Here is a 21,400-nt window from a genome sequence, read left to right on the forward strand (position 1 = left end):
CTGGGAGCAGCTGTTGAAAACCTAGAGGTCTGCTCAGCAGAAGAGCAGAGCCAAGCAGAAACAACTCCAAAGCCACCTTCTTTTTTGAAAGACAATTATCAGGTGGATTTTCAAATAAACTTACCTCAAATTATTCATTATCTCCCCCTGAAACTCAAATGTTTAGAAATATAAATAGCACATACCTTCCTTTCAGCATTTTATAAAGTTCAAGAATTTTACATAATAACCACATGCATGCCAAAGATTTATGGAGTAAAATTTGAAAAAGATCAGATATTACTGATAGATATGAAAATTATTTGGGAATAACCATCAAAGCATTTTATTATTGAATTATTAGCGTTTGCTTCTGTGAAAAGAAATGTAAGAATACTACTACCTATCTAACAAGACCCACTTGACACTCTGACAAACATTTGGGAAAAGAAAGTGTGTCTCCCCTTATGTTTATAATTTTCTACAAAGTCCATTTTCTTTTAACATCCTTGATCATCCACATTCATACAATAAGGGCTTCTTCATTAATAATTCACCTTACACATGAAATGTAAACCATATCTGAAAATAAATTCATTGCCAAATTGATGTTAACCGCCAAACCTTTCTAGTAAACTATTTAATAATGGACAACATAAAAGGAGTGTGATTTGCTGGTTTCCTTTGTTTGTTTAACTTCTATAGCAGTTTCAGAAGCAAGTGGCATAACTCTGCTTTATTTCCGATTTTTAGAAGTCTGTTTAAAGTCCTTCAGGCCCGTATTACCAGTGACCTGCCGACCAATTCCGGGCGGGCGTCATGGTGATTTCCCAGATAGTCAGTGCACCCAGGATTGCAGTGGGGAAGGGTGAGTCCGCCATGCCACGTGTGGGATAGCAATCATCGGCTGGTTTCAAACCTCCCAGCCAGGCTCTCAGGATTCACAATAATTCCCGGTGGTAGCGCTTGCTAAGCGACAAGTCGATGGGAGAGAGGGTGAGGAGGAAAATGACCCTGGGAGCAAAGTGCTGGCTTTACACACCGTTGGGTATCTGTTACATGTGAATTTCCTCTGGCGCCAGCAGGTATTTTGAGCAGGCAACCAGGGGATACCCAAGGGGAAGGACGTGAGAGCGCATAAGACGGAGATGTAAGTTGGGGGATCAAGGCTTTAAAGATCCCAGAGGAAATCGGTAAGATCCGATTGATAGTCCAAAGGACGTTAAGCAGGATATGGAAGATAGTTCAAATCTCTGAGGCTTAGGGCTGCGGAGGAAGAGGGTGAGCAAACAAGGAGTAAACAAGATCCCAGAGGAGAGGTCACACCGGACAGGCCCGAAGGATAACGAGAGGATTTGCCCTCGCTTTTGACCCTAGGGACTCCACAGGGCAATTCCAGGTGGCTAATCTGCCAGTGTGCAGGCGGAGGGGCTGCATCCTTCCCAGTCTCTCCACGAAGCTGGGGAGGAAGGGAGGTGAGGCTCGAAGCCAGCCAGGGGCGCTGAAGTTCGCACGGTCTTCTCCGGAGGTCTGGCGGGCAAAGCCATTGGAGCCCGGTTGCCGGTTGGAGCGCACAGGAAAAGCGACTGCGATTTATTTGGATTAGTCACTAGGAAGGTCTGGGAAGACAGCTATTTACCCGATGCGGGACCCTGACAAATTAATTGGGCAGTGCAACAGAGAACAGTCCCTCTGACCTTGGGTGGTGCTGAGGCGGAAGGCAGGATCCTCCCACCTGCCCCCGGACCGAAAGAGCGCTCTGTGACTGCGAGAGCCGCGTCTTCCCTTGCTGTCGTCCCAGCGGCAGCGCATCCCGCCAGATCTCCAAGAGGTGCCTTCTCCGGGCTAGAGCGAATCTGGCACAGCCTCCAGGCCTGCATTGGAGGTATGCGCTCACTCGCTCACTCTCACACTGCATCATCTCCCCAGGTCCCGGCCAGGTCACCGATCTGTGATCTGGTCCAGCTGCCCTGTGGGTGACCCAGTACCCTGGAGGGTCTACCTACAGGGTAAAAATCGTTTGGTCTGGCAGTATCCGGGTCATATATCTGAGAGGTCGTTTAAAAGTCATTTTTTTTTTAGAACTGACAAGTGATTTGAACCTGAAATTTAATTCCACTTAATATGGAATGCAACTATAACGTACTGGTTCTCAACTGAAGATAACATTAGTGCCACAAACTCTGCCACAGATCCGCTTCAAAACCTACACTCCTTGGGAAGTATTAAAGTTCACACACCAGACCTGGAAAAAAAGAAAAAAGGAAGCCCCTTTGGTTCTATACATGTTTTTATGCTTTCTTGGAATTTGTTTCTGTCTTTAACATATTAAATGTTACATTAAAATCCTGTAGAAACAAACATTTGCACTACATAGCTACAAAGATAAATAGGTAAATTTCTAACTGGCAGTGGAATCAAAGGGAATCATTTTGCCAGCAGTGTATTACTTGTAATATCCTTTGTTGTCCCAACCTTAAGGCCAATGCCATTTCATCAGGTAATGCGAATATGTATGGCTGGGTACCCAAAACAAATACTTCTGAACAGATACTGTGGGTAACAAGTAAGTCTAATTCCTTTGCTCTCAGGATCTGAAACATCACTTAGGGGACAGTCTCCCAAAATGTGTGTGTCAGGCAACGAGGTTACTTTCTTTCATTGCTTGCCTGTATTTTGGTTCAAGACCCAAGACTAGGAGAATATCGGAATGAAATTCTTTCTTGCAAAAGATAAAAGAAATTGGATCCCTAGAGTTCAAAAGATGAAAGTCGGTGTAGCCAGAAGATGAGGGTTTTAGTCTTTCTGGTGGCAACTAATTTGAACCTGAACATTGTGCGTGGCTATCTATCTTGCTGAGAGTGAGCGAGAGATAGAGTGTAATCTGGCTCTGATTTCTGCTGCAAAGAAAACACTGAAATGACTGCTCATTTATCACGGCATCCACCTCCCCCTCCTCCACCTTGGGTTAATTGACAATGGAACACCAAGCTGTTTCTGTCTTCTCTCGCCTGTTAGAAATAAAATTAAGTGAAACTAAGCTCATGGTGGGGAGGGGGTTTCTAAATGATCAGGGTTATTACGTTTATTCTAAAGTATCATGGGAAGAAAAGGGAAGGAGTCTGTTGTGAACCGGTCTCCCAGCAGCAAGGGCGCTGGAGACCCATCTAAACTCTGTGATGATGCATGAGGTTTTCCTTCTTGTCTGGCTGCTTGGTGAATCGGCACATGTTGGTTCCTGGACTGAAGCAGCTAGTTAAGGGTTTAGTCAAGATACTATTTGTGGCACTATTCCTAAACTGATTGCAATAATAGGTACATTCGTGAGAATGGGAATTAAAATGTTGGGATCAGGTACTTCTCATGCAGAGAGTGATTTTAGTCAAATAGATTAATTTATCTCCCCTCTATAGATACTAAATTCACAAAAGAAAAAACAATGGCCAAGATGCATATATTTAAATTTTTGATTCTACTATTTATACTAATAGTAAAACAGTAATTGAACCCCTTTTCCAGCGGTCTGATTAGTCAACATTTCTTAAACTATGATATCAAATTTTGACAAAAATCCAATAAAACAGCTCTCCCAAATACTGCTTGAGAATATATAAATTAGAACAATTCAGGGATATCTGTAGTTATTATGAAGAGACTTTAAAATGCATAAATAATTTTTTAGAAATGACACACTTTTTAAAATTATGTATTTATTTTAATTAAATTACTTTTGACTTAATCAGAGAGAGAGAGGGAAAGCAAAAAAGCAAACCACCAGGACTGGGATTTGAACAGTATTCTGTCACTGGGAATCCAGTGCCTTAACCACCACACCACCTGCCAACCCCCCTATACCATTTAACTTAGCACTCATATCATTTAACTTAGCACTTCCACATCAGAGAACTTAGTTTATGGAAAGAATTAAGGAAGCATACAAAGATTTTACTTAAGAATAGTCTCAATAATGAAATACTGTAAATCAATATATACGATATAAAAATTTATTTTGTCATTCAATTGTGTCAAAAAAGAAATTATAATGACATCCAAAGATGTTTGTAACATGTTAGGTAACAAAATTCTATTTTGGTCAACCAACAATATATTTTACTTAAAGAAAATAGAAGAAAAAGAACTGCTACCTGGCACATATAAAAACAGGAGGTACAGCATGTAATAATAAGAATTAATATATATTGAATACTCATGAAGTGCTAATGTGTGTGTGTGTGTACAATCTCACTACACCTTTCATAACAATGTTATAAAGCTAAAGAGACTAATTATGCCCAAGCTCATGCAGCCAGAGAGAAACAGAACTGGAAATGATCCATTCCTCTGGCTCCGAATCCAACTGTGTTCATCTGCCTTTACTGGGTACCCATTGCTCTGTAGAAGCTAGTTCACTAAAAGAAAAGAAGGAACACAATACACTAAGGAGTCTTTTCTGCTTCATATCTGGCTGTTTTGCAGCTAGTAAGCTCTTTAATTTGGAACACAAATTAAACATATAGAACAACTCAAGGCAGAGAAAAGTTAGCTCCAAACGGTGTTAAATGAAAGGAGTGAATTGGGCTGGCCCTGTAGTCTAGAAATTAAGGAAACTATCCCCAGTGGCTAATCTCAGCTCTAATCTTGGCCCAGCAGCAAGAAAAATATGCAGGCATGTTTGTGTGAGTGCCCCAATCCCCAACAGGATTGAGAAACGGAAGAGAAGGGATTGAGACATGACCATGCCCCATTGGAGCCCTGCTTCTCCCTCTTGCATTGATTGCATAGTCAATGTGCAATGCGAAGTATAGCATGCTGACCTAAACAAGGTGTGATGGCTCACTAAGCACCTCCACTCCAACTGGATGGATAAAATGGAGAGAAAAAACAAGAGGCATGTATATGAATGATAGAAGCCCACATGGTCTTGTACATTACTGGACACACGAAAGGTTCTAATAAATGTTTGCTGATGAAAAAGGACCCTAAGAGACAGGACAACAGGCATGAGTAGTTAGAGGTATTGATTGTATTATTTTATATATTTAAGGCGAATCTTGCTGGGACTGAAATAATCCTTATTGTTTGTATATTGATTGATTGATTAATTTTATAGTTTTATTAAATGCAAACACTATTTAAACAACTAATAAATCAACACCTATAATTTAACAAAGAAATTTAAACATTTTAGTAATAATTTCAGATGTATTTCATCAAAATTCTTACCAAATCTCATTGACATCACAAATTTAATACATTAGTTATATTTAAATACTTCAAACAACTCACAGAGGATCTCAACAATTTTAAAACATTCCACTACCATCAAGCGGACTAAAATATTTTTATATATACTTTGAATCTAAGTTTGATCCTCTTCATCTTCATACTTATTCTCATTCGAAAATAATTTTCCAGATTCTGGACAGACAGTATGCAAAATATTTAACAACCAAGCAGAAGGGAATGCCTCTAGAATGGAAGCAAGTTCCTGAGTCCCTCCCCTTGTACCCTGATCCCTGATTCACTCCAGGCTTAACCCATAAGTGGCTAAATCAACAGGAGATCTAGGGAAGGGCAAGGGAGGATTGGAGAGGCACATGACAAGGCTAGGGTATTTACCAATTTGTAGAACTATTTCAGTGCTGACCGCTGTTAACAACTACTTTTATACTGACCAGCTATCAGTCCTTTTTACAATAATATTTTAAGGCTCAAAAAAGAAAGATAATTTTCTCAAACCAGGCAAGACTAATATAGATTTCAGACCAACTAACAGTCCTTGCTTGGGTAGCAGTACCTGTTTATGCTACCCAAGTAATTTGAGAGGTTTTATGGTGGCACAGGGGTAACACCACTGGATCCACATGTGAAAGGTCCTGAATTTGTGTCTCAGGATGTTCCAGAGCATGTTGGACACTTGGGCCCACAATCCTGGCCAGTTGAGACCAGGAATGGATTGTGGGGTGAAGACCATGTTAGGGAGTGCCTGTTTCCCTCTCTCTCTAGGAAAAAATAAAATTTAGAAAAAATAAGCTAACTAGGGCGGGCAGGCGGCGTGGTGGCTGAGGGCCATGGACTCCCACATGGCCTACTGTAGTTCAAGTCTCAGACCTAGCAGCTTCCTTTCTCACTTTCCCTTTCTTTCTCTCTCTCTCTCTATCTCTCTCTCCCCCTTTCTGGTCAAATTAAAATAAATAAAGGTAAATAAAATAGTTATTAAAAAATAAGCTAACTAACAAAAGATGATCTAAGCCCAAACCAAAACTAAACTAATTGGGCCCCTTTGAATGACTGAATTTTGCCCATCATAATTTTCCAAAGAATGCAAGTCTCTGATAAATCTGATAATGTTTAATATGTCACAACCGTAATTATTTTCTTTATTTTATGCTTATTTCTTAGTTTTTTTTATTTTTGAAGTTTATCTTAATCATCATTATGTAACCATACTTTCATTCTCCTGTGTAATTTGGGCCTAAACTGGTTTAATGACAGGGAAAGTTTCTGAAAAGTCTAGTTCATTGTAATCCCAATTCTTCCTTCTTACCAATAGCCAAGAAAGCCTTCTTTTCAATAATCAATGTTGATGCAAAGGAGATAGTTTGAAAGAGAAAGCAAAGAGTCTAGTTTGGAACATGCTGCCTATGAGACATAGTTGAATGGCAATGATAATAGGAAGACAGCATAAAATATATAATGTTGTAGGATTCAAGAAGAGAAATTAAAAAATAATAATAGAGGGAGTGGGACCAGCAGATGGTGAAATGGTTACTTCGCCGGATTCCCACGCAATTGTCCTATACATGGCAACTTAAAAAAATTCACGCAAGGCGTATGTGAATGCATGCCCAAAATCCCAAGGGGAGAATGGAGAAGAAGAGATTGCAGCATGGCCGTATCCCCTGGGGAGATGATTTCTCACTTTCTCTCTCTCTGGAGAGCACATGTGGCCTATACCAAAAATCTCTCAAAAAAAAATAAAAAAAAAACAGAAAAAGTAGTATCGTATTGTTTGAAATAGCCCTCTCAAAATGTTAATGACCTAAATCCCCATCAATCAGGATGTGATTAAATTATGGAGCAGTAATATCATAGAAAATTATATAACCACTAGAATGAGGTAGATCTATGCTTGCTACCATGCAAAGATATCCAAGCCACATTAAATCACAGAATAATATAGGAGGAGACTCCAAAAAGTTCATGGAAAGTGAAATTAAAGTGCAAGTTTATTTTGGTGCAAAAGATTGAAACTCTTGCATAATTTTTCATATTACATATTTTCCACAAACTTCTTGAAGACCCCTCGTATATGTGGTAGGATCTCAAATATATAAGAGAAACACTTTAAATTACATAATGTAATTATGTATGTATGATATATATATATATTCACAAACACATATCTATAGTGACAGATGATAGATAGAGAGAGGATATATAGAGAGATGGATAGATGATAGATAGATAGAACATAAGTTTACAGCTGACCACTACATGAAGAATGGAGAAGTTAAGAAGGGTGTGAAGTGGAACTTCCATATTTTGATTAAGATATTCCTACTCTGAAGCTTTGCATAAAAAAATATATTGTGCACTACTTGGATAGAATGGTAATAAACCACACAAAATGTTTTATAATAAACCAATAAACTAGTTATCAATGCTGTTTGAAGAAAGCAAAGAGGAAAATGGAACTGGTATTAATCACTAGAAATGTGATGGCAGCCCTAAAAGAACAAGTTCAGAATCCTGGTAGTGTAAGAATTCTCGCTATCACGCTATCAGAATGAGAATGGATGAACACGGGGAGCCCAGAAACGACACACTCAATATTTTCGCCTATGCCTGGGAGAAAGGACTAAAAATAACTGGTGACCCACGGACCTGTAAAGGGTGAAGGGTGAAGTTTGTGTGCTCCCTAGTAACCTTATCACACCCACAGTACCATGAGACCTTTCACTGGGGCTGCAGAAGAATACACCCTCTTCTTTTTTTTCTTTTTTTCCACTGAAGTTATACATGGCAAGAGCTATGTCTTGACCACCAGAAAGCAATTCTGATTCCATTTGGAATGTGACACAAAAGTCAGCTCAATAGGCCGGCAGGTGGTGTGGTTGTTAAGGTACTAGACTCACTCCCACATGGCCAACCACAATTCGAGTCCTGGACCTGATGGCTTGTTTCTTTCTCTCTCTCTCTCTCTCTCTCTCTCTCTCTCTCTCTCTTTCTCTCTAGCATATGTGTCCTATAGCAAATTAATAATAATAATAAATTGTATATGTGTGTGTGTGTGTGTGTGTGTGTGTGTGTATGTAAAATAGGAATAATAATAGCTGCCCTCCACACCTCATTGCATTAAGCGATATGTGTGCAAATCTCTTAAAAAGTACAGATGAGTTTATCAGTCATCATATATATTCACTGAAATCAAGATTTACAAATAGAGGCTTAATTCTAGGAACCCAAAAAAATTATTTTCTTTCTTAAACCAGCATGGGTTTTCTGCCACTTGATGCAGAACCCATCCAAGAGGCCTCTTTTGGGAGACTCCATCCAAATAAAGTAAGCAAGAACACCTTGAAGTGAATTTCACAGATAATCTAAAAAACTTCACATGGCCATTAGTTTCAGTATTTGTTCTGTGACTCTTAGCAGCACAGCTTGCTAAACAACACTGAAATAACACTGAGGGTTTTGAATTTCACCTCCTCTCCTTTCCTTTCACTCCTCTCAAATGGAGGTGTTTAATGAGTAGTGGAAACTCACAAAGGTGAATAGAAAAAAATAACTGGTCAATCTGTCCTAAATGCTAAGGCAGTGAACCTCAAAGATACTCAGTCAAGGTAGTAAAATATTGTTTGTTCTCACTCAAGGACTTTCAACAGGTTATTCTTCCAAGCATACTCCTTGAAAGAATAGAGAGTGGTACTTAGTGGATGTTCTGTTCTGTTCTTTTCTTTTCTTCTTTTCTTTTCTCTTCTTTTCTCTCCTTTTTTTTTCTTTTTTTAAGAATTATTTATTTAATTTTATTTATTCATTCATTTATTTTAATTAGACCAGAGAGAGAGACACACACACACACAGAGAGGGAGAGAGAGAGAGAGAGAGAGAGGGAAAGTGGGAAAGCAAGCCACCAGGTCCAGCACTCAAACTGTGATCGACCACGTAGGAGTGTCCAGTGCCTTGACCACAATGCCACCTGCAGGTCCCCAGTGGATTTTCTTTTTAATGTCGACATTTAAAATATTCAGTACTATCAAGGAATGGCTATCTTCATTATAAATATATATCTGTTCCTACATTTTTCTAGGAGATTCAAGTTGTGACTTCATAAAACTTAAGGGGTTGAATTGAGTTTATTTCATGGTTTTAAATCATACAATGATATCATTATATACTTGTTCCATGCAAAAGAAATTTATGAAAAACATTTGTAAATTATGAAAGATAGTAATTAAAACTCTTAGCACCACCATTCAATGTAGGAACTACAACATAGTCAACACCTGTGTAGCTATTTTTGAATCACATCCCCCATCACCCCTAAATAAAATCACTGTTCTGATGTTGCGTTCAACCATCCCTTGTTTCTATAATAGTTTCATTGCATATATGTGTATTCCTGACCAATCATACTGTATAGTCATCTATGGCTTGATTTTTCACTTAACATCTCTAATTCATACATTTCCATGACTCACTCATGATGTTGAGTATAGCTTACTGGATGTAACTTTCTCTGCTGTATTATAAAGCCTTTGAATTTTGTCTTGTAACATTTTTCAAATTTTTTAAAATCTTTCTTTACATGTAATGGAACCCTAGGAGCAGGCAGACTATCCCAACCAGTGTCTGCATGAAAAAGATCATTATAGTAATACGGCTTCTTTTTCAGAAATCACTGATTTAAAGAAAAAACTGGTTACTCTCTCTATTACAGTTTTCCCAGAATACACTGTAGTGTTGTCTTTATAAGAAACCTAAATAGGGCCAGCTGGTGGTGTAGTGGTGAAGGCAGCTGGATCCCACATAGCCAACTGTGCAGTTTGAGTTCCAGACCCAGCAGCTTGAAAGACATGCCAGCCATGTGTGCCCAAAAGTCAGAAAGGAGAAAGGGAGGAGAGACCATCCTCCATGGGGGTATTTCTCACTTTCTCTCTCTCTCCCTCTCTCTCTTTCTCTCTCTCTCTAGCAATCACATGTGACCTCTGGCAAAATTTTAAAAATAAAAAAGAAAGAAACCTAAGTAGAGACTATGACAAATTAGTCATCATACTCTATTAAGATATTCAAAAAGTGAAAGGAAATCATTTGTTTCTTTTTAAAAACTTAACATACAGTTGTTCCTACTAAAGTGAAAAAATACTGTGCTTCAGTTGGGTCTGCGATTTCATAATATACCAAATAACTGCTTAAAAATGGAAATGTGGGGACAAGCAGTTAGCGTAATGGCTATATCGCTGGACTCCCACGTAGTCAACCGCGGTTCGAGTCCCGGACCCAGTGGCTTAAAACTTACGCAGGGTGCATGTGCATGTGTGCCCAAGATCCTGAGAGGAGAATGGAGGAGAAGGGATTGCGGCGTGACCATCCCCCCTGGGGGGTGGTTTCTCGCTTTCTGTCTCTCTGTCTCTGTCTGTCTGGTGAGTGCACATGCCCTATGGCAAAAACCTCTCAAAAAAAAAATGTGGGGGCCAGCAGATGACAGATGGTTACATTGCTGGACTACCATATAGTCAACAGCAGTTTGAGTCCCAGACTCAGTAGATTGAGGCTCACACCAGGCACATATGCATGCATGCCCCAAATCCCAAGAAGATAATGGAGGAAAAGGGATTGCAGCATGGCTATCCCTCCTGGGGGGTGATTTCGTGATTTCTGTCTCTCTGGCAAGCACACATGCCCTATAGCAAAGATCTCTCAAAAAAAAAAAAAGTAAAAGGAAATGTGAGCCAGCTCCATGGTCTGGTTGTTAAGGGAGCCAGATCCCACATGGCCAATCATGTGTTTCAAATCCTGGATCTGGCAGCTTGAAAAACATGCCAAGCACATGTGAATGAATACCCCAAATCCTGACAGAGTGAAGAAATGGAGAAGGGATTATGGCATGACCATGCCCCATTGTGGGATCCCTGAGAGAGAAAGAGAGAGAGAGAGAATGTGTCCTCTGGCAAGTGAAAGAAGGAAGATGCAAAAGATTACAGATTCTCTATATATGTAAAATATATATGATGCATATATATAATTTATATAGCTTATAAATTATATGCCTAGAATAGGCAAAATAATAGACACAGAAAGCAGATTAATGATTGCCTGAGATTAAGAACAGGAAGGAAGATTAATTACAAATGAGTAAGAAGAAATTTGGAGGTGATGTAAACGGTCTAAAATTTAATTGTAGTGGTGGTTGCACAAGCATATAAATTTACTAAAATCATTGAATTATAAGAGTGAATTTTATAGTATATAAATTATTTCCGTAAAGCTACTAAAAATTGAAATGGTGGTGAAGGTGCTGGATCTCACATGGCTGACCATGAGACCATGGTTTGAGTTCTAGACCCAGCAGCTTGAGAATCATGCTGGGCATGTGTGCATATGTGCACAGAGTCCCAAGAAGAGAATTGGGAGGGGGGGGTGATTTCTCACTTTCTCTCTCTCTGTCTCTCTCCAGTGAGTTCATGTGCCCTATGTCAAAACCTTAAAATGATTATAATAATAAATAAATACTAAAACTAGTTCACTTTTCCATTTCATTTAATTAATGCAATATATAGGTTGGTCTTCAGAAGAAATAGTTTGAGTCTGTCAAATTAAAACATTTTCATAGACCTTCAAATACCCATTGTGAAAGAAAATTAGTTGGGAAGAACACCGCACCTTGAGGAGACCTCCTCATGAAGATGACCTGTAAGAACGAATCAAATTACATGTGAAGGGTTGAGAATAAGGCATCAGAAAGAGAATCACTTCTACACATGGCAGAGAAATCCCAAAACAGCCTCAGGTATCCCTAGGGATCTTATGTCATGCTGAGGAAGGATTACAGGAAACTTCTATTAACACTTTATTTTCCTTTCCTGGAGCACTGGAAAAGGTTTCAGTAACTGGGCAGACAGACAGGTCAATAGCTACTTACACCATAGAGTTACTCACATTATAATTTACAGTTTGCCTACTCTTTTTAAAACCCTCTGTCTTTTTGTCAGAATTTAGGTATTTCATTGCAACAAATTTGCAACTCTCAGTCAAATTTGGTGTGTGAAGTAGTCGTGGTTAACTGAAGTAGGACATCATATACCAAACATGACTTCAAAGGAAACCAGCTAAGAAAGTCTGAAATAAAAGGATGACTTGATCGAATCCACCCCATTCTTTTGGTTATACTTGTAAATGAAATAGAGCTTTTTGTCATAATATGACCCAGATCTAAAGCCAAAGCTGAAGAAAACTAAAATATTTCAACTTAATAATGTGTTAATGTAGAGTTTAATGTTCCAGAAATTTATAAATTAGCTGTCATAAGGAAGACAGTCTTGGGCCAGCTGGTGGCACAATGGTGACACAACAGTCAGCGATGCTGGGACCTCTGAGAAGGTCCCAGGTTTGCAGCCCAATGTCTCCTTGAACATGCTGGATATGTGCGTGCATGCCTGGCTGCCTGAGGTTGGGGCTGGATTGCAACATAAGGACACTGTTGGGAGTGATTTTCACTCTATGTGTATGTGTGTGTGTGTGTGCACGTGCATGTGTGCACGACTTGGAAGAAATAGATAGATAGGCTTTAGGGAAAATAACCATTATTACTATCAACATTTTCCTGTAAAGAAAATTATAAGATGATGAGCTGTCCTGCCACCTTGCAAATAGCCATCAACCTAGTGTACGTGATGTTATAAAAAAAATACCTAAAAACAAATGGATCATAGTCATTTGAGTTAAAAATCCATGTGTATTCTAGAATGTGAGAAAACACCTTTTATTCTTATGTGTCATTTTTTAGTAGGTGAAGGATAAAACATATTTATAGAAGCATTGAGATAAAATGACTCTTTTAACTTGTTTCACATAATGTGTGTCAATAACAATTCCAAGCAGAATCCAATACAATGCGAGTGGTTTTTAGATGTCAGTGTTTTATTTTCCAAAAGAATGAATCTGAATCAAACAAATTATTTTCATGCCATCTTTTAAAGATTTTTCATCTGAAAATGAAAGGATTACTATAGCCTCACCCTTAAGTGTGTATTTAAAAAGAAATAACAGAAACTGAGAAAACTTTAAGGAAAAACAGACTCTCTCTAATCAGGAGTCTCTTTCTTTCACAGTGAGAAAAATGATCATAAGTAAGAAAATAGTGCCTCGCCCACATAATTAATGTAAAATTTCTAAGGCTGTCTGTGTTTTGTTTTTTTTTGTTTTTGTTTTTTTTTTTTTTGGAGAGATTTTGCTATAGGGCGCATGTGCTCGCCAGACAGACAGAGAGAGACAGAGAGATAGAAATCATCCCCTAGGGGGGAGGCCACGCCACAATTCCTTCTCTTCCATTCTCCTCTCGGTGTCTTGGGCACGCATACACATGCGCCCAGCGTGAGTTTTAAGCCACCGGGTCTGGGACTCGAACCACAGTCGACTACGTGGGAGGCCAGCGACATAGCCATTATGTTAACTGCTGGTCCCTCTAAGGCTGTCTCTTAATTGATTGGAAAGTCCATGAAGCATTTGCTCCAATGGCTAAAGTTCGTTAAGGATGAGACAGTGAATCACATTTATTAAGATTATCTATTGATAAGATAGTGACTTCAAACATATTTTTTAAAAAGGCAACTAAGGGGCCAGTTAATGATGTAATGGTTACATCACTGGACTCCTACATAGTCAACCATGGTTTGAGCCCCAGACCCAGCAGCTTAAAACTCATGCCAGGTATGAGCATGTGCATGTCCAAGATCATGAGAGGAGAATAGAGGAGAAAGGATTGTAGTGTGGCCATCCCCCCGGGTAGTGCTTTCTCTCTTTCTGTCTCCCTGGAGAGCACATATACTCTATAGCAAAAATCTCTTTTAAAAAAAAAAAAAAAAGACAATTAAATGAGAAGCAAAGGATAAAAAAAGCTGAAATCAAATAGAGTCACTTAATGGGACCAGCAGATGGTGTTCTGGTTATGCTGCTGAACTCCCACATAGCTGACCACGGTTTGAGTCCTAGATCTGGACTAGGTCTAGGACAAGGACATACCCGGTGCATGTGTATGCGTGCCCAAGATCCCAAGAAGAGAATGGAAGAGAAAGGATCGAGGCATGGCCATCCTCCTAGGGGGTGATTTCTCGCTTTTTGTCTGTCTCCCTCTTTCTCCTCAGTGAGCGCATGCACCCTATAGCAAAAAATTCTCAAAACAAAACAGAGTCATTTAGAAATATATAGAAACAGAAAAATTAAAGATGAAACATTTATGTTTTTTATGTTTTTGGAAATAACTGTGGAATTTCATTAAAAATTTTTCTTCTTAAAGACAAAATAATAATCAATATGCATTTCTAAGTCCTGAGTTTTTGTAAAACTTGAAATAAACATACAAACATGAATATATATGAAATTAAAATAAACACTTGTGTATTTGAGTGATGCTTAAATAGAGGTCTCATGATTCTGTTACCTGCTCCCATCTAATAGCAAATTACATGGAAATATTATTATTAGCGAGGCATAATTCTTTTTCCTTCCCTTTTACAGTTAAAGTCTTTTCAACAGTGTCATTTAAAAAGATTTTCACAAGTAGTGAAAGTTGGCTCCATTTTCCATGTGTGTAAAGAACCAATGTAAGTCTAAATCTCTTCATGATGCAAACACATGACCAAATACCTTCTTTTACCTATTTGATTGTCTTTCCCCATGGAGACTCAATTTGTGATCCTTGCCCATGGTTTTATGTACGGTAAATTACAAACCAAAAATGGAGACTTATAATGGATTAAATATTGCCCCCTGAAAAAATTCTTGTTCATGCATAATCTAGAATGTAACCTTATTTAGAAATAGTATCTTTGCAAATATAATTAAGCTAGAGATTGAGATGACCTCATACTGCATGAGAGTATGTTTATGAAGGACAGAAAAGGATACACAGAGGAGCACAAGAGATAAGATTGTATTAATCAGGGTTCTCCAGAGAAGCAGAAACAATTCCTATATATGTCATATATATATATATATAATATTATATACTTATATGAAGGATTGGACCTTATTGTTCTAGTGGAGCATTCAACACACTGGATAATGTTCACTGTATTGTTTGGGGCAATCTTTTTCTTTTTTTCTTCTTTTCTTTTTAGAGAGAGATTTTTTGCTATACGGCACATGTGCTTGCCAGAGAGACAGAGAGAAAGAAAGTGAGAAACTAACAAAACCCCTTTGGTGGTAGCTGGGCGGGGGGGTGGAATGGCCACAGCATAATCCCTTCTCCTCTATTCTCTTCTTAGGATTTTGAGTATGCATGCAGAAGGGCCCAGTGTGAGTTTCAGGTCACCAAGTCTGGGACTTGAACCACAGTCTACCATGTGGGAGTCCAGCACCTTAACCACTAGGGCACCTGCTGGCCCCTAGGTCAATCATCTTTACTCAGTCCACTGATTTAAAAACTAATTCATTCTGTAAATATTCTCCCAAACACACCCAGAAACTATATTTTGCCAACTATGTGGCCATGTCTTAACTCAATCAAATTGACACATTAAATAAACCATCACAAGGCCATGTGAAGATGGAGTTAGAGATTGATGTTATGATACCACAAGTCAAAGAACTGGGGACACAGAAATGGAAAAAGGTAGGCATGTATTCCTAGAGTCTTCAAAGGAAACATCACCTAACAATATCTTAATTTTGAACTGATTGTGTCCAGAACTGTGAGAGAACAGGTTTCTGGTTTTAAGCTATCCAGCTATTGTAACTTGTGACAGCAGACCTGGGAAACTCATACGAGTACTTTGTCTTAAACTCTCTAAACTACACACATTATTCATGAGTACAAAGATTAAAGTTATTGAAGATATAAGCCTTCTTTTTTTGTAAAATCAGTCCACTTTAATGTTTTGTACAATTTAATAATCTTTTGATGACTACAGACATGTAAGACCGGCTATATTCAGAAACATCAGTCATGATGGTTTTCCAGACCGGTGTATCATCTTCAAAAATTATAAGACATTACTTGTATGCAACTGCTATCAAACCAGTAAGACAGCATTTATGCATCCATCATTTTCAGGATTGTTGGTAACTTGGACATATTTCCCCCAAATAACCTTGCCCCCTTGTGTCACAAGGCCCAACTCACTCACGCTCACCACAGTGACAGAACCTTTGGTGATAACATCCAAAGTTGTATATAGTGGGGCTGAGAAATTCTTCTTTACACCAAGTATTGCCAGGCAAAAGGTGGCTTTCAGTTCAGGATGTGTTACGTGGGCCTTCTTGAAACGTGAGCCCATTGGCCTAATGAATCTTTCATACGTAGGTGGTTTTCCAGTAAAGCCATCTCCAGCAAAGCAGACTTTTATAACCATCCTCTTCCATGCCTTCTTCTTTTTCTTTCCCTTTCGAATAACTTTTAATACTTCTGTTTCTCCCTGGGCTTGAACTTTGTGTAGAGGGACTTTCCATTTTCCCACTTTCTCTTTCTGTTTTTGTTTAATCATATTGGAAAGTACTTTGGCTTGGGACTGTCCTTCTCTGTCCAACAGATAGGCAGGTACTGCTCCTTGTGGAGTCTTTCATCATTCTTCTGTTTGATGTTCCTCTTTTCATGCATCTTGATAGTCTTTTTCATGGTGCTGTTTATGATAGAGCTTAGCCTTCAGACCAATCATCTCTTTTGCATTCTTTGAGCTTTCATTAGCCTCCCAACTTTCATTCTTTCTCTTTTGCTTATGGTAATCCAAATGGTATCTATAGTGTTTACGAAGTAATTCAATATATTCATTTTGTGGCATAGTAACGACTGCAGAGTCCCCAGCAGCAGCCTCTTGGATGCAAAGAAGTTGTCAACTTTCAGGTCTCAGAGACCAACAAGTGGATCCAACACAGTCAGGGATGGAAAAAAGTTATTAGCCTTTTTTTATAATGATGAAAATGAAGGCAAGAATTCTAGGATGTGGCCGTTTTGTCTCTAGATTGAGCCAAGTTTTTGTTTGTTTCTGTTTTTGTTTTTACTAATACCTAATTTTAAATGTTGGTAATACGGGGCCAAGTTAAGATGGCATAATGGTTACATCTCTGGATTCTCATATGGTCAACCATGGTTCAAATCCTTTACCAGAACCTCATGCTGTGCATGTGTGCATGCTTGTGTGCCCAAAATCCCCAGAGGAGAATGGAGAAGGGATTGCAGTGTGGCCATCCCCAAGGGGGGTGATTTCTTGCTTTCTGTCTCTGTCTCTCTCTCTCTGGCAAGCACACGCACCCTATAGCAAAAAAACTCTCTAAAAAATAAACTTGGTAATACAATACCAAAGAACTGGCTGCAGCTCATCTTCAGTATGATTATTAATTATATATTTTAAGGAAATTCGAATACTTATTTAGAAATAGATCCATACCAGGCCAGCAGGTGATGTGGTGATTGAGGCGCTGGGCACTCCCATATGGCTGACCACAGTTCGAGTCCTGGACCTGGTAGTTTGCTTTCTCACTTTCCTTCTTTCTGTGTGTCTTTCTCTGATCAAATAAAAATAAATAAAGAAATACATAAAAGTAAATAAATAATTTTTTAAAAAGGATAAATAGATCCATAACTAGGCAAAAGAAAAAATTATTTATTAATGGAATTCCATCATTCCTTCAAACCTCAAAAACTTCAAAAGAGATACTATCCTAGCATAAGTTTTAAAGTGAATCTTCTAAATGAATATAGTTATAACTTCATTTAAATCATTGGTGGTAGTTTTTGTTTTGTTTTGCTATAGGTCTTGTGTGCTAATCAGAGACAGAGAAAGAGAAGGTGAGAAATTACACCCATGTGCTCACATGATTTTCAAGCCGGCTAGGTCCAGGACTTGAACCTCAAAATTGGCTATGTAGGATTGAATACCTTAATCTCCAGGAAACCCGCTGGCCTGGTGATAGCTTTTTTAAAAGGTGTAGTTACTTACATGGAGAAAAAACCGTGTGATTTTTACTTCAAGTCAAACAGTTGGTGATACCAGTTACTTACTGTGAGATTCTTTTTTATCTTAATGCCAAAGGACACTTGTACATGTGTGCACAGGTGAGGGTGAGCGAGCGAGAGAGAGAGAGAGGCAAAGAGAAAGAGAAAGAGAGAAAAACAACCCCCTCCCCCAAAGGGCCTAGTCACGCTGCAACCCTTTTATTCCAGTTCTCCATCCCATTAGGATTCTGGGCATGCACAAGCACCTCCAATGTGCTTTTCAAGCAGCTGAAGGCCGAACACACACACACACACACACACACACACACATACACACACAATATAATTACAACTGTAAAGGTATGTACAAGGTTCATATGTAAGTTCTACAGAAAAGGAAATCATTAATCTTGTCTGGTGTGTCTTGGTTATACCAGTGACTTACTGTGAGACTTACATAGCCTACTTCATGTTTATTTCACCATGATCTAAATTTAATGTGATGGGGGTGGGGGGAAGTAACTAGTAATTACACAATCATTGAAATCACCAAAAAGTGAAGAAAAGGATAAACTAGTCACAGCTTAACACTGAATAGATTTTTAATTTTGTGACTGAGCTCATGAGATGCTTTTCATCCAAACTAATAAAAGTCTAGATTATATTGACAACGCTCCTCTCTCCACCACACGCAATTATTTAGCACTTAGGTGTTACTGTTTTAGGTTTTTTGCCATGGGTTGCATGTGCTCGTCACAAAGAGAGACAGAGACAGAGAGGGAAAGTGAGAAATCACCCCCCAGAAGGGACAGCTATGCTGCAATCCCTTCTCCACCATTCTCCTTTTGGGATTTTGGTCATCCTCGCACACATGCCTAGAGTAATTTTCAAGGTGCCAGGTCCAAGACTAGAACTGTGATCTGCCACGTGAGAGCCCAGTCCTCTAGCCGCTATGCTACCTGCTAGCCCAGCACTTAGTTTTTAGAGCAAGACTCCATCCTTGCGATCACCACAGTAAAAGGAGGACACTGAATCCCAGCAAAGCTGAGGGGCTTGTCCAAGTTTATGCAACTATAGTAGTTAGTTGTATGTAAGCAAAATTTGACTTAGTACATTAGTTCACAGTCCAAGAGTGGTCTGTGTGCCACAGTAACAGGAGAGAAAAATACAGGTTCAATCAGAAAGCTGCAGGCCGGGCACAGCTGCGCAGGGCTGGAGCACAGTGGGAGGGACTGGGAGATTCGCCCTCAGGCTAACCTGGACCCTGTGGGCACACCAGTGATTCTGAAGAGAGGGGTGGGTAGTAGGAGGGTTCACAGAGTGTGGGCCCCTGTCAAGGGTGCTTGTCTGTCTCCCTCAGGAAAGAAATATAAACAAAATTTATATAAAGATAAATAGATAGATGAAAGATACATATGTCTTTGTAACAAAAATCATAATTCTATAACGGACTTTCATGTTTTATAATTTGACAGGTGGCAAGCGTTACTTTTTCCATCCAACATTTAATTCACTCTTCTGCTGACATCCATTTGAGAAGTGTTAAACCCTACTCTTCCTGGGCAAATTGTTTCATCATGGTTGCCTTTTGTTTGTTTGTTTGTTTGTTTGTTTTAAACATTCAATAGCTATACATCATTTGACTTGTAAAAAGAATTTGCCCAACATGAAATACACCTCAGACCAGTCCAGTAGAGAATATTATACACGTTATCATCAACAAGCTATAAACCATTTTTGTGTCCCACAAATATCTTTACTCTATTTTTTCTCTCTAATGTTCCATCATAGTTGCCTCTGAAATTAGGTTAAAAGACAAAAGAACTTACTTATTCATGTGAGTGGAAGAATTTTTGTATTTGTCCCATACTCCAGCTTAAAATAATACTGGTTTTATCTTAAATATGTCAGAGTGACCAGTTGAGAAGACCCTGGTGCAGTCAATCATCTGCTTGTTTTGTCTATGGAGTGATCCCCAACAAACGTTTGGGAAATGTTAGTACCGAATCAATCTAACCCATGTCTATTTCTGTGTGGGAGCTGTGTTGTACTCCAATGTACCAGATGAAGAATTCCTAAATTCTTCAACTAGTGAATAGTTCTTTAAAATTCATTTAGAGTTTCTAACTAAAGAATTGTCTCCCTCTTTCTCAACAGATTTTAGGCATGAGAATCAATTGATTCTCCTCATCATAGACTGAATCTGGATGTGCAGTTTTTAATCTTAAAAACTCAGAAAACAAAACAGCAGCCAAAGCCTAGATTTACTATTGTTATGGCTGTTGGGATTAGTATGAAACCTACAGTAAGTCTTCAAATAACAAGAGTCCTACGTGTATTTTCTATTAATCTTGAGTAGATTAAAAGCTAGAAATAGTAAAATTTTTTTAAAAAATTCAGAATTTATTAGTAGTTTAACATAAGAGCTTAAGGGTCAGATTGTTTATGTTTATCCAGACTCTGGCAATTGTCCGGGTAGTGACCAGCAGCCAAGGATGTCCTCCACTGAACCACACTCTTGATGTATTGTACAGGCCCCTCCCCTTGAATCTGGGTCGGCCCCATCATTAACCTTTCTTTCAGTTTTTGCTATAAGGTGCATGCACTCTCCAGAAAGAGAGAGAGAGAGAGAAATCGATAGAGAGAGAAAAAGTGAGCTATCAGTCCCCAGGAAGGATGGCCACACCACAATCAATTTTCCTTTATTTTCCTCTCAGGATTTTGGGCATGCATGCACACTCTGGGTGTCTTTTTTAAGCTGCTGGGTCCAGGATTCAAACCACTCAGTCAGCCATGTGGGATCCAGTCACCTTAACCACCAAACCACTGCCTGGCCCATGATTTATTTTGACTAACAGAATGAAGCAGAAATTATTTCATGTGACTTCCAAGGCCAAGCCATTAGAAGACAGCTTCCATCTGGGTTTTGTGGAAGGCTCACTCCACAAGAAGCCAGCTACTAAGTAAGAAGTTCAACCACTTTTGACTTTCAGGCGAAGAATGCCATGTGTAGGGGTTGTGTAGAGTATGCCTGGCCAGATCCTCTCTATCCTAGTCACCCCTGCTGAGGCCTGGCTGGTAAATGATCTCAGCCTAGTCAAGCAAGCCTTGTGGTGACTCCAGCCCAGATGCTTCTGAGGTCTCAAGTGAGAACCTCCCAGCTGAGCCCAGTGAACAGAACCAGGAGAAATAATAACATATGTCACTAACTTGGAGTGTTCCATAGCAATAGACAATTAGAACACAAACTTGGTGATTTGGAAAGTT

The 21,400-nt window shown here is 39.0% G+C and overlaps 1 long non-coding RNA gene across 1 annotated transcript in view; it reads left to right on the forward strand.

Moving 5' to 3' along the window:
- The first annotated feature begins 350 nt into the window (after nt 1-350).
- LOC106734454 (uncharacterized) overlaps nt 351-21,400 on the forward strand; it is a 28,699-nt gene continuing 7,649 nt past the window's right edge. Inside the window, exon 1 of the long non-coding RNA XR_001370075.2 lies at nt 351-1,864. This is a non-coding gene — a long non-coding RNA (uncharacterized LOC106734454). The remainder of the gene's footprint in view (nt 1,865-21,400) is intronic.

This window comes from Tupaia chinensis, unplaced genomic scaffold (assembly GCF_000334495.1).
Source record: "Tupaia chinensis unplaced genomic scaffold, TupChi_1.0 Scaffold000117_2, whole genome shotgun sequence".
Lineage (NCBI taxonomy): Eukaryota > Metazoa > Chordata > Mammalia > Scandentia > Tupaiidae > Tupaia > Tupaia belangeri.